We start from the raw sequence: 16,618 nt of genomic DNA, 5'->3' as shown, positions 1-16,618 counted from the left end.
GACCCGTCCACCAGGAAGCACGGCGCTGGATTAGGTGTTCCCCTCTCCCTAGGGGGAAAGAAGCCACCCCACAGAGCCTCTGTTCACTTCCAGGTGGGAGACCCCCAAAGCACAGCCCTTCCCACCCCAACCAACCATGGTGACCGCCCTCAAAGCGGCAGCAGATGGGCCTCGCAGCTCGCTCTTCACCCATGCCGGGGCTCAAACTGTGGCCCTGCTCCATCTGCAAGTGATTTCGGTCATTTGATATATTTGTCTCTGTTAATGCGCAGCACAAATTACCTCTTTGGAGAAGCAATCCTGATTGAATTATTAGCCACAGAATTTAAATCTCTAAAGCAAGAGAAGCAGAAGCCAAAGAGGCTGAAATATACACACACGCCACAAACACAGGGCAGGGGGGATTCCAGGACATCTCCTGTCAGATTTCCTCTGGCTGGAGGAGATATTATGGTCATGAAACTGGGGTTACAACTTCCTCTGCAGGGATAAGTCATAGAATGGTTTGGGTTAGAAGGGACCTTAAAGCCCATCCGGTTTAACCCCCCTGCCCTGGGCAGGGACACCTCCCACCAGCCCAGGTTGCTCCAAGCCCCGTCCAACCTGGCCTTGAACCCCTCCAGGGATGGGGTAGCCACAGCTTCTCTGGGCAACCTGGGCCAGGGGCTCACCCCCCTCACAGCAAAGAATTTCTTCCTGAGATCTCGTCTAAATCTCCCCTCTTCCAGTTTGAAGCCATTCCCCCTCGTCCTATGGCTCCCCTCCCTGATCCAGAGTCCCTCCCCATGTCTCCTATAGGCCCCCTTTAGGTACTGGAAGTCCCTGGACAAAATGCAGTACTGGGTCAGTGGAGTTAATTCTAAATGGCATAACCTCAATTTCTGCGCAGCATGTGAGCTCAAGTACTAGTGCTCATGTCTCTCTCAGCCCTGTCCTAGAGGTCAACTTACCTAAAGGCTTGGTACTCACCAGACTAAACCTGCAAGTTTTCCGCACCTCGAAGGCAACCCACAGACTTTTCTTGCACCGCTGCAGCTCTTCAGGGTATTCCCAAATGTCCATCAGAATAGCAGCTGTGGCACGGCTTTTACCGAGCTTTGCTCCGGAAGCACAGTGGCTTTGGGGTGTCCCGAGGGACTGACCGATGTCCCCATCTCCCCCCCTTGCTGATTCCTCCTCATAGAGCGGGGACTGGCAGGACCGATGCTCGTGGGCTTGCATGCAGTCAGTGCGTGAAGCACCGTCACTTGTTACGAGGGAAGCGTTGGGGGCTGCGGTGTCTCTCCTTTGTCACCTGGTGGGATCGTCACACGAGCCCGTTTGCCCTCCAGAACCACCCCTGGTGCCACCAGCCGCAGGTCCCTGCAAGGAGTGCTCATCCCGCCCTTCCTCAGGCATACCTCCGCATCTCTGATCCATTAATGGTGCTTCATTATTAGCATCAATAAGTCCAGGGTCTCGAGGAGGCCTCGGCACTGCCATCCTTCCTAAGGCAGCTTTAGCTCTGCTCAGTAACACGCCACGTCTCTCTGGTCACAGCTATACAGATGACTTAGGCTGCTTCACAGCAGCACTTCTGGGCTAAGCAGAAGAAAAAAAAAAAAAGGCAAAAACCCCCAAACATTCCTGATAAAAAATTAAAAAAGAATGAAAAATTAGCCAGATTGCAGTGGTTTTTGGTGGCACGGTGACCAGCCTGTCCTTGTGCCTGATGCGCACAGGTGTCCTCTGCGTGAATACGCTACGTCCCTGCAGCGTTTCCTCGATGGCCAGAGCAAAGTGGAGGTGGAGGGTCCCAGCTCAGCCCTCGCCCAGCCCCAGGCTGCCCAGCAAATAAAGCTGCAGGGTGGGAGATGGTGGTGTGAAACCCCCTCTGTCCCCTGGCTACAGCACTCCTGAAGGTCAAGAGTTTCTCTCTGCTCCCCAAAAGCGGCACCAGCAAAGGTACTGGTGGGGAGGAGAGTCCAGTAGCTATTTGGAGCCAGGGACCAGAGACTTCCCTTGTAGTTTTGGGCTAAACTTGAACTTTTAAGTGTCTCAGGTAAAGTAAGGTGAGTCTAGGGTAAAGAACTGAAGCCCTGGCTTTGAAAAGGGTAAATCCAAGGAATTTATATCAAAGCAGGAATGGTCATAAGGAGGACATATGGAACTATCTTTTTCTGCTCGCTTCTTAAGTTATCGGAAACTGCACACCCAAGGCCCTGATCTGGCTACGGGACCTCCACAAAGGGGCTTAGTTTCCAGGTGAGCTGTGGTTTCAGTGATTTGCAACCTCAAGACCGTTAATATTACATGACAGCAATAACCAGGGGAAGAAAAACCCGGGTGTTTGTTCTTAGATGCGTCCCAGCAGTTGGAGATTTAAGCGAGGAGAAAGATCACAAGGCTCAGACGTAATATCCTATCGTAACACGGCCTTAAACCAGCAATTTCCTCTGCGGAGCCTGCGTCGGATCAAGGCTCGATAAAGCACACCGTCTGAGCACCGGTTAGGGGATTTGGGAAGGGGCAGTAGCCATTTAATAGGGGATGGAATCGTAGAAATAAAATTGCTTATTACAAAGGCATTTTTCAAACAGCGAAGAGACACAGCTCTAGTGGGTGCCATCCGCCTTCATCTCTTCCAATACAGGTCCGGCACTCGTGGCTCCGCGAGCTCTGGATTCTTAGCTTCGGGGGACATTGCGTTTCTAGGCCAAACCCAGCAGTATAAACATGTGTGTTTCATCTCAGAATAAAAAAAAAAAAGTGATTGAAAAATAGCAAACCATGTAATTTTTGAAAGGAGTAATTCATTTGCGATTTGAAATCACATACTTTTGGACGTGAAGGCCGGTTTCTCTGGATCAATTGGATGAAGACATCTGCTTTATTTCAAAGAAATCCGAAGAGGTAACACTTGACAGTTCTTTGTTGAAATCTTTGCTATCTCCTTTGTATATCTAAATTACATTTATTGATATACAATGTTGACGTTTTTGTAATACTTCTAAATCTCATAACCTTCTGTTTCAAATTCACAGTCTTCTACCACTTAAGCTATTATTATTTTTACCAGTCCCAAGGGCGTGCTAGAGTCTCTTTGGTACAAATTAGAAAGGCTTTTATGAAAAACTTACAGTTTATATAAAAGAGGTTCACTCTTTGGCTTCCCGACTCCACCGTCCCCAGTACCAACGTAGTGACAGTTTCTAGTGTAGACTCACCCAGGACAGGCCTCCATGGCATCTGGCGTTTTAGCACTGATGCTAGACTTGTTCACAACTAGGCTCGCAGGATCTGAAATGGTGTTAGAAACAGTAGCAATTTTCCCAAGGAGAAAAAAGCAGCCAAAGGCTGACAAGCTGGTGAATACAAACATGTCAAGGGATCTCCTGGCAGCAAGACTTTCCTCCGAGCTGGTCGCGGGCTTACCTGGGGCTTTACGGTAGGCTGGGTGCTCACCCGGGCTTCCCACCAAGCGATGGGAGAAACATTTTTAGGGAAGACTGGTTTTGCTGGGGTAGCAATGACGGAACGGTCCCTGCGTAGAGAACCTGTAGGTCAACCCCAATTAGTTGGAGCAAAGATGAAGTCATGGGCAAGAAGGTTGAGTGATAGAGAGGAGGGTGGTGGGAAGAGGCTGAGTGGAGGAAGAGGAGTGTGAGAACTTGCTAGAGCAAGCCTTGGAAAGGGTGGCAGATCCAACGTGAAGGGTAGCTAGGAAGCCGGAGAGAGAGACAGAGGTCATAGTCCTGATTATCACGTACACAGGACTCATTTTGTGCAAAGAACATGAAGGGGACTGGTAGGGAAAAGGAAAGCAGAGTGTAAATGAGGTGACGTGCCATGGATCATACAAAGACAACCTAACGCATCATTGCACATAGCAATTCCTGTTACTTGGTTCAGGGCACTTGTCTTGATGTTTCCACATTAAGATGAGGAATTTTGATGGAATTTGACATCCCCTTGGCTTTATCAGGTCTGTGATTTTGCTTGCGCTTAACACTTCCCTCTTCAAAGGAAAACAAGATCCTGCACACTTTTCCTTACAGGAGGCTGCCCAAAGGGCATGGAGGGATGGATCCCTGTTGGATAGCACTTGATGAATGAATACACATGGTATCCTGGATGTGCCATGCGGTGTATCTGTCTTGCTTCCCTACACAACACCAAATTCACCTCCAGAATCTCCCTCTGCAAACCCTCACCTTCACCAGACAAAGGCTCTTGATTGCTCTCACCAGGAGCGAGTTTTCTTAATGTACAGCTGATCTCATGACAGGGATGAGATGTTTGTGGAGGAGAACAGAAACAGGACATTATCTCAGGGGTCATGGCTGGAATGGGGCTGCAAGGGGGAAGACTCCTTGGGACCCAAGAAGAGCAGGGGGTTGACATGAAGTAGAAAAAACAGCAGATAATACAGTTGGACTGGAGATAACTCATAACTAAGCATATCCCACATTCCAGACCTATTTGCTTATTGGGACAACAGGTGGAGGATTGTGTCCAGTCCTTCCCAAACTCAGCCTGCGACATCCAGCCCAACCTCATCTCGTCTCTGCCGCTACCTAAAGAGAAGCCCCCAGGATGGAACCAGCGCATTCCTGCTGACCACCACCAGATCTTCTTGGCATCTGGGGATCTGCCCTTCTGTAGACTCTAGGAACACAATGACAGAGGCCACCCTGCTGCCACTGCTTCACTCTCAGGCTTTTAAATTTTTTATTCGTTTATTCTTTTCAGAATACTGGGACCTACAGTTTCACCCGATGTGGTTAAATTAACAGGGGTTTTGGGGAAACTCCTGGCTCAGGGCAAGTTCACGAGAGAGGATGATCATCCAAGTCCCACATGGCACCAGCAACCCCCTCTCCTTGAAATAAGCATCTCTGTGAATAGAGATGAAAAAAAGGAAAGGAACTTTTACTGCTTTCACGTGAAAGCAGAAAAAAAAACACCCCTTCCGAGTCCTTTCCTATTAAGGGGCTTCACTTCAGTACGATTTAAGATGAATTTATAAAGACGCTGATGTTTTCAGTGGAGGAACTATTTTAGTATGACCTTGATCTTCCTCAGTTACCAAAACAGATGTACCGGAATGCCACAGACCTCGGTGCAGCATCAGGGCCACGATCTAAAGTGGGCAAAGGAGAGACCAGGAGAAACAGAGCGAGAGAAGTCACACCGCAAAACCCATCCGGCTCAAAGCATTCAACACATAAAACCGTCTAAACCCACCTTCTACAGCCCATCCAGGCAACTCCTGCTCTGCTATGGCAAGGGGGTTGCTAATGAAAAATAAATTGCAAGCTCTTACTTAACGCAAATTTTAGACAAAAAGAAGAGAACAAAGGAGTCCTCCAGGCAAAAAATGTGGAAAATTACCATCATTAATAATTTCTCCAACTCTTAACTACAAGATTTTCATCAGTTTTTTCTGAGGCGGCATCACACTAACTTTCCAGTCACAAAAATCCATAAACCCACCAAAAAAAAAAAATAAATGTAAAAATACCTGTTTGATCACATAACAATAAATGAAGAACTCCTCGCCGACATTGGGGTGCTCCGATTGGAATGTATCCGGAACTTACAGGCTTTGAAAGGCCTAGGAACATCCTCGAGCTTCCCGGGAGGTGTAAAACAGCCTGAAACTGTATTCTTATAGCGAAGAGTACGAAGGACAATAAAACACAGTTTGTCTTCAAGATTCTTAGTCTCACGTGTTCAAATGTTGGTATGAAAAACAAGGCCTTTGGGCATATTTTTAGATGCGTGGCAACAAGTGGCCTGCTTTTCGTAAGTCCTCAGTACCCCTCTGCCCTGGGAAGACGGAGAAGCTTCAGGAACTCTAAAATTGTTCAAAAATACAATTACAGCACAATTTCTGGATGCAAATGCTTGAAAAATGATACTTCTTTCTTTTCTGATATCCCAGAATGCAGAACCTTTTGCGCCCTCTATTAAAGTATATAAATAAATATAAAACCAGAGGGAACTCCTAGCTCACGTCCTGAAGAGATGATGCTAGAAATCCGGACCCCATCCGTGATTTCAGTCCCATCTCGCACCTCAAAGCATTCCCAAGTCTGGAGCTTGATTCGGGTCTGCAGCGCTTTTTTATTGTTTTCTCGGGGGTGCAGCATTTTCCATGCTTTTTCCAGCAGAAATCCTTTAACGCTGCCCATTTTGCTTTTTGTGGTGCCATGAGGCAAATTTACAGCTGAGAAACTTCTCTCCCGCTCCACGTCGCCTTCCAGCTTTGGTGTCTGAGGACCTATAGGCACGAAAATTTATATCCACTTAACTCGCATCAACTTCAATTCCCTGCTAATGAAATCCCTAGGAACCAGCCCGTTCCTGGGTGGATTTTTGACTGCTGCATCAGTTCGGGCACCATGTGGCCACTGAGGCTCTTCCCTGAGCTTTGCCCAATGCAGGTTCGGGTTAGAAGGGACATTAACGATCATCCAGTGCCACCATAGAACGGTTTGGGTTGGAAGGGACCTTAAAGACCATCCAGTTTAACCCCCCTGCCCTGGGCAGGGCCACCTCCCACCAGACCAGGTTGCTCCAAGCCCCGTCCAACCTGGCCTTGAACCCCTCCAGGGATGGGGCAGCCACAGCTTCTCTGGGCAACCTGGGCCAGGGGTTCACCACCCTCACAGCAAAGGATTTCTTCCTCAGATCTCATCTCAATCTCCCCTCTTCCAGTTTAAAACCGTTACCCCAATGCTCATCACGAGCTTGGGAACAGCATCGCTGCCCTCCAGGCTGGGCAGGCATGTGCCTTCTTGCCCCCTTCTCCATCCCCATCAATCTTGAGGCCTTTTTATATGATGGCCAAGCCCCAAGAGACACCTCTTTCAGGGCATCCTGGAGGCAAGGAGACAGGGCACGCTCATGGATGCTCTCTTCCCGGGAAGGCAGCGACTGAGTGCAGAGATGTTTGGGGTCTGTTAAACCAGAAGAGGTCTGGGGAGCATGGGAGAGGGATGGGGTGTCTCAGACGAGATGACACGGGGGCATCAAAAAGAGCTGCCAAGAACAAATCACTTCCGAAGTACGCAAGATGGCACTCCAGCAGTCACTGCCACGGGAGCGATGGATACCAGGAGCAGGGATAGCAGGGGAGTAGCTGGGTCCAAGAATGCAGCTACACAAATTCAGCAGTTAAACATCAATCCAGAGCTGTTACATAAAGAGATACCAGGAAATCACAGAATGGGAGGGGTTGGAAGGGACCTCTGGAGATCAACCAGTCCAACCCCCGGCCAGAGCAGGGTCACCCAGAGCAGGTGGCACAGGAACGCCTCCAGGCGGGTTTGGAATGTCTCCAGAGACGGAGACTCCACCACCTCTCTAGGCATAAATCCCTCGTATTTGGCTCAGAAATCCCATTAATTGCATGCCGATGCATGGATATTTCGGGAGCAGCGTTGCTGTACGCTTGCCCTGCTCTTGCACAGCTTCCCTAAGCCTCTGCCGCAGCAGTACCCAGAGCCCAGCCCAGCAGAGCCACACCATGAGGTTATTTCAGGTCCGTTTTGAAAGGCTTCGTAGCTCATCACCACCACCTTACCCAGAGCCCAGCACCAGGGGCTTTCTCACCGTGGCAGCAGGAGGTTGGTAGGAACGACGGATGGCACGTGGCCAGCTGGGACCCACCCCGCCAGCAGCGCTCCCTAAGGAAAAAGTGACCCCAAACGCATTTTTCTGAGAAGTCTGATGCTGCATCCTGAGACTATTTAACAGCTCAAGCCCTTCCCAGGAGTCTTATATGTAGTTTCTAGAGCCCAGCTGAGGCCCAGAGTGGCTCAAATTGGGTGGTTCAGGGCACACCCATGAGGAACCACTGGTTGAAATACATTAAAAGCAAGGGGGGGGGGGGGGGGGGGCGCGGTCTGAAGGCATTAGGAAATACCTGGGTTGGATTTAAGGGCAGGGTATGTGCTAACCTGAGACACCTGAGTGCTATTCTGGAGGTAGCCTCTGGTTAGGCTTTGCTGTCGGACTGTGGGGCTGAGCGTCAGCCCCTCTGTGCAAATAAGAGGAGACCCCCTGGGTTTCTGTCAGCTGGCATCACGTCTCTATGTTAGAAGTTTGTGTTCACGCTTCGCCCTGGAAGTGACCTTGACTTTACCTTATTTTTACACTTTGACAGCACCGGAATGTGGTACCCTCTGAAAATCAAAACAATAGGCTGGAACAAACCAGGACAAATGGGTTTTAGAACAAAGGACCCCACTGTCCCTGACTTCCATCCACAAGGCTCCTGTACGGCATCCACACTGTCCCCTCGCTTCCCCACCAAAGCTGTGAAGGTTACTTGGGAAACATGGTGTGAATTCACGCCGTTGTTGCTGCTGGAGACCTCGTGAGAGGTTGTAGATGACTTAATGTGACTTAAGAAACAAGTGAGCAGCTCGGTTTCAGCTAAAAATGGGCTGGGATAACGTCGATCTCTAGTTGCCCAAACAGGGAATAGCACCGTGACCCTCCCATCTGCCTGTCCTGGTATCCCCGACCTCCTGCCTCTGGGTTTTGTGGGCAAAAAGGACAACTAGGTGGTCCCATCAATGAAATGTCCCCCTACGAGAGGAGATGCGATGCCACCTTCTACCCAGCTCGTGGATACCCCGAGCAAAGCACTGCAGAAACGGAACTCAGGCACCGATCCATCTGCCACCATTAATGGCCAGGGAAGAAATGCGTCTGTACCCGTGTCCACGTGTAAAAAGGGGGACAGGCGGCTCTGGAATACTTTGGATTTTGCAGCTGAAGGGCTGAATAGGGATATTGGCTCCGCGTGGGGCAAAGAGAAGGCCCAAAGGTGTCCCTTCGGGAGGCCAGAAAATGATGCCTTCTGTTCTAGCTGTGATATATCCTGCTAATTATTTACTCACCCAGCCCCTCCTGTGGTTACGGACCAGACACCCCGCTCCCTGGCCGCGGTCTCCACGTCTCCCCTCCTGCACCCACCACTTCTTCCTCTCTGCCCTGGTTTCACGGCAGAGCCGCTGCCTCCCAGCGCCCTCCCCATCGCCTGGGTCTTCTCTCCCGATCTGCTTTTTTTAAAAAAAAAAATTATTTCCACCTCCATCCAATAATTTCACCCCCCCGCCCCCTTTCTCTTTTCCTCCTCTTCTTTCCAAACGGAGAGTTTTCAGCTCGGGGTAGGAATGGCCAAAGTGTAACTTCAGAGTTTTATTACATGGCCTTTTGCAGCCTGGCATGCAGCATTCAATTTGGAGCGGAGTGTCCTCGCTCTGTTGCATGCCGAGATCTGTTGTCCAGATGAATTAATTCCAGATTATATGTGGGTGTGGACTTCAGCTGGGCAAAATTTGGATACCCTGGTTGAGTCATTATTCTCTGATGAATCTCTTGGTGACAGTCTTTGCCCCTATTGTTCTGAGGTGAGCCCCATGGCAAGAAATGTGAAGGCAAGAAACAAAAGAATATAAAGAAAGGTTACGAAATCAAATTCAGTAAGGCAGGGTTATTGTCCCTCCGTTCTGCCTCTTCTGTCCTCCATTTGAGATTGGATTTTGCAGGGGAAAAAAAGGCAGAGCGAGTTTTCAGGGCAGGTTTGGGGTGGGGGGGGCGGGGGGGGTGGCAGCCTGTCCCGTCGCCTCTCCCGGGAGGGGCAGGAGGACGACGGGACCCCCACGGCCCGAATGAAACGGCAGAGACAGGGAGGAGGAAGTTATCATCAATTCTTAACATTTTATTTCTTTACTGGGTTAAACAAGGAGCGGAGAAAACCTCTGCCCCAAAATACAACAGAACTGAAAGCATTACAGGTACAGAGACTATTGAACACAGAGAGTAGTAGGATAATATTTTTAATACAACTGAATTATAGCATGGTTTTGTGTTTTCTGTTGGGTGTTTTTTTTTTTTTTTTTTTTTTTGTTTCCGTTTGTTTTCTGTCAAACCATTTTGGAAAATAAATGTAATAGGAACTAGTGCAAAAAAGTTCTAAACATGAAGCACAGTGTATAAAATGGCATAAGAAAACTGTCCCCTCGAGGACACAGTCACTTTCTTATGACAGAGGGGAGAAAGAGAAACAGAAGGGGGGTGGGAACAGAGAGGGAGGGTCCGGGAGGCAGAGGAAGAAAGCTGGAAAGAAAGAGAAACCGGGCAGGGGGATTAGAAAGAATATTTTGACTTCAGCAGTATGTTGGTTTTGTTTTCTTTTTTGTTGTTTCACCTCGCCACCACGTACTGTAAAAGGACCTTTTTTTATCTCTTTTTTTTGTTGTTGTTTTTTTTTTTTTTTTTGTAGGTCTGAGCTCTGTAACCACTGACATTTCACAAGCATTTGAGAAGGGTTCGGTCACAAGCAGCATGGTCCCACACACTGGCAAAGCCATCCCAGCTTGCAGGGGGGGCTCCGGTCCCTGGTGATGTCCCCCCGGCGATGTCCCCCCAGCGTGCCGGGACGCCCCGAGCCCATCCGAGAGACTTCGCCTCCGCTGCCACCCACAGCATCGCCCGCGCTCCGAACGGAGACGGGCAAGAGGGCAAAGACGCTCTTTCTTTGGGGGGGGGGAAATCTCTTCAAAACCCTCCCTTAACACGGTTCTCGGTGACCCCTGGCGTTGGCTCTTCCCCCTTTGTGACCTCCCTGCCGGCCCAGCGCGTTGACATTTCTTCCGACTTGAAAACTCCCACGACCGTACGTAAGTAGCTCTGGTTTTTGAAGGCATCCCAGCCACCGTCACGTCCGAATGTATTGAAAAAGCTAGAAGAAGGCGGATTATTTTTGGTTTGGAAAAGAAACTAGAGCTTGGTTAGAGGGACGGCTGGGGGCACCCACCACCGAGACAAGGACCGAGAGAAGAAGCGATGCTCTCTCCCAGGCAGCAGCATCTCAGCGGCCAATTCCCAAGGGGAACGTGCCCAAGCGGTTCCCAAGGTGCGTTATCCCGGATCGAAACCGCCCCAGTAAGAAAGTCAGCTTTCCAGTTTGCTTTCACCAGGGAGCCGCTCAGCCGAACTGCCCCCAAGAAATTGGCTGGATGCTATTTTAAGTAGAGCTGGTTGGAATTCCTTACAAATTGCTATTCTCTTCGAATCCGCTGCCACCGGTTCCAACTGTGCGAGCAGAAAAAGTGTGATTGATTCTTATTTTTTTTTTTCCTCATTTTTATTTTTTGAAAATGAAAGGTTTTGTGGGAAAGGGCTGTCCTTGATACATTTCTCAATTTGAAAAATAAAAATCGGTCATAATTATCAATATGGCTTGTTTTGACAAGTTTCAAAATAAAAAAAAAAAAAAAAAAAATCACTGTCTGGCTTGAAATGTCTTTTTGTTTTGCAACTCAAGCACGTACCATTCCCAAATAAATACGTTTAAAAATGGTAAAACCAAACCCAAATTTCATAAGCCGAACTCTAATTTTTTTTTTTTTTTGGAGTTTCAGTTTACAACAAGCGAAGTCATCGACTTCCTGGGCTGAAAAAAGAGATCATCATAAAATTCTAACGAGACTGGAAACCATTCCTGACCTTGTTTCGAACACAAGTACTGGATCTGCAGCCTATGGAAGGGAGCTGGAGGGACGGTGTGTAGTACCGCAGCCCGGGAGCAGGGGCTGACAGCTTTGATAAAATCCCAACTTTTAAAAGGAATTTTTTATTCTTTTTTTTTTTTTTTATTTTTACGGACCTTATTTGAAAATGATTTATCCTTCGCCTATGGCCGCAGCATTTCCTTGGCTCCCTTCATCCCAGAAGGGCAGAGCCGAAGGTCCCTTTGGGAATTGCCCCGGGGCTGCTGATGGCGGTGACGTCCCCCGCGGGGTCCCCAGCTCTGCTCGACCTGAGGCAGAGGTAAAACCCCCTCTTCCCCTGCGCCCAGCGCTCCCCACCCAGCGGGACCAGTGTCTGCCGGCCTTCGGTCCGGGGAGGTGGCACCTGCACGTCCTGCAGTGGCCACGATGGAAAAGGACCCCCAAGGACCGGCCGCGGGTGGTGCTGGAGCCAGCCCCACTTTTGGGAGCCCCATTTCTGGGAGGATGCTCTTCTCCGCTCGTTGTTTGAGGTGGAGCCTGGGGCTGCAGGAAGGGTGTAAAACACCGGGACTCTCGGCAGTCAGGACAAGCAGAGCAGGTTTTCCCTATCCCCCTCCCCGCCGCGAGGCACAGGACTGGAAGCTGTCACCCAAAGAGCCTTATGGACCAAGAACACCCAAAAAAGAGCTGCTGAAAAGCTTCCCTCCTGAAATAAAACTAATCGATGCTTGGACCAGTGCAGCCCCCACAGAGCTGCCGTGATCCGGGAGCCCTAAAACATCCTGGGATGAGCAGGGATGATCTCGGGGTTTCGCGATGGGATGCCCAAGAGCTGACTTTGTTTGACGGGCTGAAGTAGATGGTTCTTAACGTCCTGCCTAAACATTAGACAGTGCCCTTCCTAACCTTTGAAGGATAATTTAAGAGAGATTTATATCCACGGGGCTGCTCAAAAAGTCTATAAACAACATCGTCTGTCACATCCCAGAATTTAATAGGGATTTTCACAGAATCCAAGTATGTTTCTGTCCCCGTTTTGTCTCTACCAATTTCTATAGGCATTCCTTTTTGGGGTGGTAGCGAGGTATCATATTATAATTTATCACAAGCCGCTGCATGACTTTTTGAGGGCAAAGCCTTCAATCCCAAGGCTGAGCAGAAGGCGGTGCCCCCTCCCTGAAGGAGGAGGCTGGGGGGGGGGGGGACGACGACGACACCCTGTCCCACGCAAACGGCCCCGCTCCGGGCTGGAAATCACCCACCTCCCCTGCACGGGGAGACCTCGTCGGCCGGGAGGCACTTACAGAACACAGCAATGGGAAACGCCATGGCACCGGCGAGGAGGATCCCGCTCCGGGAGCAGCAGATATCAGGGATTTTCTTTTCTTTTTTTAAACACGGGCAGAGGGAACTGTCTCCCAGCATCGCCTGCAGTCCTGAGTGGCAGTGAATGAACTGCCCTGACATCTCCTATTGAAGCAAAGCAAAATGTGTTGAACAAAAACCATTTCAAGATGTTTTCCGAGTGTTGCCAAGTTACTCAACATGTTCTGCTTTAGTTGTCAGATGCTTTCAAAGCGATTTCCCTAACTCAGAGCACGAATGGTGAGGGCTCTCCCTGGGAATCTTTTGCCTGGGGCTACCATGGATCTGTATTTTCATAAGAAAAAGGCTCAACTAATGATTAATCTTCACCAGAGGAAGCAGGGCCTTTCTTTGGGATTTTTCTTCAGTTATTTTTAATTAATTTGTACAACTGGCAGTTACATTAAAGTGCAAAACCCAGGACTAACGCTCCAGCCGGGCAGGACCCGGCTACCTTTCCTCCCGCAGCCCCGTCGGCTCTGCCCGCTCCTGCACCCGGACCCCGTGGGGACAGCATCGTCCCCCGGCGCCATGGGGCACAGCCAGCCTCTCTCCAGGGAGGAATCACTGCTTTCCCAAGGGCGTTTTTCTCCGAGTGGAGAGAAGTCCATCCACTGACGGAAAGGTTGGGTTCTACCTATTAATCCCAAGGCGTGGCACCTTCTTTAGGGAGAAGAAATAACGTCGTCGAACGCAAAGGAGAAAGCACCTCGGTTTTAAATTCCCGGTAGGATAAATCCATTCGGACCTGGTGTTTTCCAAGGTCCCAGGTGGCTGCAGGAACGTGTCTCTGCAAAGGGCTCCTGGGCACAGGAGGGGCTCGGGTTGAAGCGTACATGAAGGGCATGGAACCCTTCCTCTCCTTATCCCAGCCACATTCGCTCCATGTTTTAATAAAAATCATGTCAGTGGTATTAAGTGAGACAATGTAAACGTCTCCTTTCTGGACTTTTCTCTTTGTATAGCAAAGAGAAAGCTAATACGGATGGAGGATTATTAAGGTTGTAATGTCAGACCAAAGAGAAGATTTTTATCCGACGGCCTTATAATGATGGACTGCGACATACACCGCTTCCAGCTGCTCCGTCCTGTTCTGTGAACAGCCTAGTCTGGATTCATTTAACGAGATTGGCAAAGTGTTGAATACAGCATATGGTGCCCTAAAACCACAGAACTTATTGACAGCAGCCCAGACTCGCTAAATAAAAGAACTCCTTCCAAAAGCCTCGGTCTGTGAAGACTCAGCACTTTCCTTCCAGTCACACTAGGTAAAATCCCAGCTCCGCACCCCGCGCGCTCCCCCTGCCCGCCGCCCCGGCACGTTATCCTCACGTGAACACCTCCCGGGAAAGCCGCGGCTTGGAAAACGTGTGGATCTCCTCCGGCGACAGCACGGCTGCCCTGCAGAGCCTCCTCGCTGCCCGGCTGACGAGGCTGACGCAACTACACCTCCTCAGTCATCACGCTAAAGACCCCATTTGTGAAATGGCTCGGCTTTCGGACCATCCGCTGGGATTTAACGCGGGCTCCCTGCCTCCTGAGAATGCAGCTCATCAGCTGACGGTATGGAAGGTGAAGACATTTGTCACAGCCCCCAGGTTATTCCAGCACACCCCCCCCGCCAGCCTCCCCTAGCGCCTGAAGGTAACTCGGGCGATTTGACATCGCTCCCGCAGCTCTGCGAAAACCCCCCATCGCGAAACCTCCGCCCTCGGCGCCACCGCAAAGAAACCCTCCGCGCCTGGATGGACACGGACCACCCCGCTCCATCGCCCCGCTCGCCGGCGGTGCAGGAGAGCCTCGGGGCGGGCAGAAGGGCACGCGCCCCTCGAAGAACGGTATGATTCGCATTGGATTCAGGCACGGACACGCACACAGAGGCGGTGCAGAAGAGCCAGCCCGTACCACCACCGCGCCGCCGGCGAGCGCGCAGGCTCGGGCGCTGCTCAGTGTCACGCCAGCAGACAATGAATAGGGCCAGTGACTCAGGGCCACTCGCTTACGCACCACACTGGGCTATTCTTCTCGCTCTAGATGAGTTGCTCAAAGACTGGATGCAGCCTATCTCGGAGAGAGAGGCGCCTGGAATTAGCTTAACTCTTGGCAGTACATGAAAAATCTAATTTCCTTAAGAGCGAACTGGATCCGGCTGTCTCGAGGCAGGCGCAGGACTCTGCTCCCTCCCTCGGTCTGGCTCTTTGCTTTTTACCCATCAAAGCAGCTACACAACTCATTTCTTAGCAGCAGAGCAAACGGCGGCGGGGTGGGGTCGGATCCCTATTTGCACGTCCAAGTTCTCATATTGGTGTAAACTAGACGGAAAACATACGGATGCTGTGAGGAACAGTCAAACGAGAATCGTCCTACCTTTTCTGGGGAGCAACAGCAAGGAAATCTGCTCGGGAAAGACTCTGCATCTTCCACGGCCATCACCTCTCCTAGCCCCATAACCAAGGGACAGCGCGTTCGCAGGCTTGGTATCTGCGGGGCTTTGGTAACAGGTAACCGATAGCGTGTAAACATCACCCCAAAGCTCTGAGATTCAAGTCAACGCAGAAATCAAACATTCAGCTGCTTCTCAGAGCCTCTTTGGTCTGGAAATGGGCTGGAAAACGTCAGGAAACCTGTCCTTCCCACGAGATGCCCGGTACTTCCTTCTTCCAGCCGAGTAGGAAGTAGCTTTGCTCATGGGGCTCTGCTTGGGTTTGCTTCACCTCAACAGACCCGAAACCCCAAAACTCTTCCCAGTCCTCAACTCTGTGACTTCTCGGACCCTCACGGGGATGTGGGATCGGTTCGAGATGCGGCAGGACATTCCTCCTGCTCCATCCCTGCCTGCCGGCGGGGCTGCAGCAACCCACCCTGGGCTCTGCCGCGGGCTCCCTGCCAAAAAGCAGTCTCGAAAGGACCACCACGCACGTCCTCGGCGGCAACGAGCCAGTCCACATCCCTGTCGCCATCAGGACATTTTGCAGCTGACTCGCGCTAAAGCACAGCCGCCTCCTTCCCCTCGCCCACCCCCATGATGAACTTTCTCATCTCTGGTGCCTGGCCTGAAGGCGCAGCACCGTCCCCACAGCATTCGTGTTGGGAACAGTTCCCAGTGGGTGGGTGGAAAACGCAGGAGTTTCTAAGGAAAAGGGGATCTGATGTCTGTTTTGGGGCTGAATCCCTGGATACGCTGAGCTCAGGTTAAAAAAACCCCACAAACAGGTGAGCCAAACGAAGCTGCACCAGCCAGCACCTTGCCCGGCCGAGTCCAGCTGTCCCAGCTGGGCTCCTGGAAAAATTCTGATCTGGGGGGTATCCGTGGATAGAAAGCATTCACAAAAAGTCTCTTCCCCAGCTGGGCTTTATTAGCGCCTCTTCTTTGTGTGGGAGGCTCTCCCTACAAGCCAGATTTCTCCAGCCCTTTTGCCCAGTCCTTCTGCCATCCAGTTGATGATTTGTAGCTGGGAAGGATGGAAGGATGCCTTCTGACGCCCAATTGTTACCATGCGCCATCCCGCTCCCTCGCCCAGCCTGTGCGCTGCTGGAGCCACATCTCCCTCACTCCTCTCGGAGACCAGCCGCTCCAGTCACGAAACAAAGCAACAAAAGGTTAAACCGAATCATCAGGACGCTTGGCAAAGTGGGATGCGGGAACGCTGGGGACGTCCCTCCTGCTCTGTGCCTCCTTCTTCCCTCTCCACCTCCTTGCATGGAGGAGCAGGAGAGACAAGGCTGGAGGAGCAGGTCAG

This window comes from Rissa tridactyla, chromosome 9, assembly GCF_028500815.1.
Source record: "Rissa tridactyla isolate bRisTri1 chromosome 9, bRisTri1.patW.cur.20221130, whole genome shotgun sequence".
In the NCBI taxonomy this organism is placed as follows: domain Eukaryota; kingdom Metazoa; phylum Chordata; class Aves; order Charadriiformes; family Laridae; genus Rissa; species Rissa tridactyla.
This window is presented reverse-complemented; position numbering follows the sequence as displayed.